This window comes from Schistocerca americana, unplaced genomic scaffold, assembly GCF_021461395.2.
Source record: "Schistocerca americana isolate TAMUIC-IGC-003095 unplaced genomic scaffold, iqSchAmer2.1 HiC_scaffold_313, whole genome shotgun sequence".
Classification (NCBI taxonomy): Eukaryota; Metazoa; Arthropoda; class Insecta; order Orthoptera; family Acrididae; genus Schistocerca; species Schistocerca americana.
Window position 1 is genome coordinate 120,001 of NW_025726031.1, and position 632 is coordinate 120,632.

A 632-nucleotide genomic window follows, 5' to 3' on the forward strand; every position below is an offset into this window, starting at 1 on the left:
GCGGCTTGTACTGAGACATGCATGGCTTAATCTTTGAGACAAGCATATGACTACTGGCAGGATCAACCAGGGAGCTGCGTCAACTAGAGCTGAGCAGCCGGCCGCCCGGGAGTGTGTCCCGGGGGCCCGCGCGAACACGCAAGCGTCCGCTCAATTATTCTGCAAACAGGAGGAGGCTGAGCTCCCCTGCACGATACACCTCGAAACCCTCTCAGGTCCCGGCGGCGCGCAGCGCCGTCCTAAGTACTTGGTCGGGTTCGAGAGAGGCGCAATCGCCCGGAGTTTGGCGAGTAGACGCTTTAGGTGCGACCACCCGTGCTCCCAACTGAGCTTGCCGCTGCCGACAGAGGCCCGGGAGCGTGCTGTCGTGGCATTGCCGGCGGGAGACAACACGCGCCACCTACGGTGGCCGGCAGCTCCAACGCCAGCGCCACAGAAGGACAAAAGCCCCACTTGGGTGCCGAAGCGAACTCTCCCAGCACAGCGCACGCGCCAACACGTCCGCACAGCTGCGATACAAACCACCTGCGAGAACCGCAGAGGCGACCGAGCAGCAGACGGCGTCGCGGCGCCGAGCGCCGGGCGGCGGCGCATCCTCAGCGCACACAGTCCTCAATCGGACCAGCACACTG

General features: G+C 64.6%; 1 non-coding gene across 1 annotated transcript in view; it reads right to left on the minus strand.

The window, feature by feature from the left end:
• LOC124579799 overlaps positions 1-73 on the minus strand; it is a 1,910-nt gene extending 1,837 nt beyond the window's left edge. The window contains exon 1 of the ribosomal RNA XR_006972961.1: positions 1-73. This exon is cut by the window's left edge and continues 1,837 nt beyond it. This is a non-coding gene — a ribosomal RNA (small subunit ribosomal RNA).
• Positions 74-632: the final 559 nt, after the last annotated feature.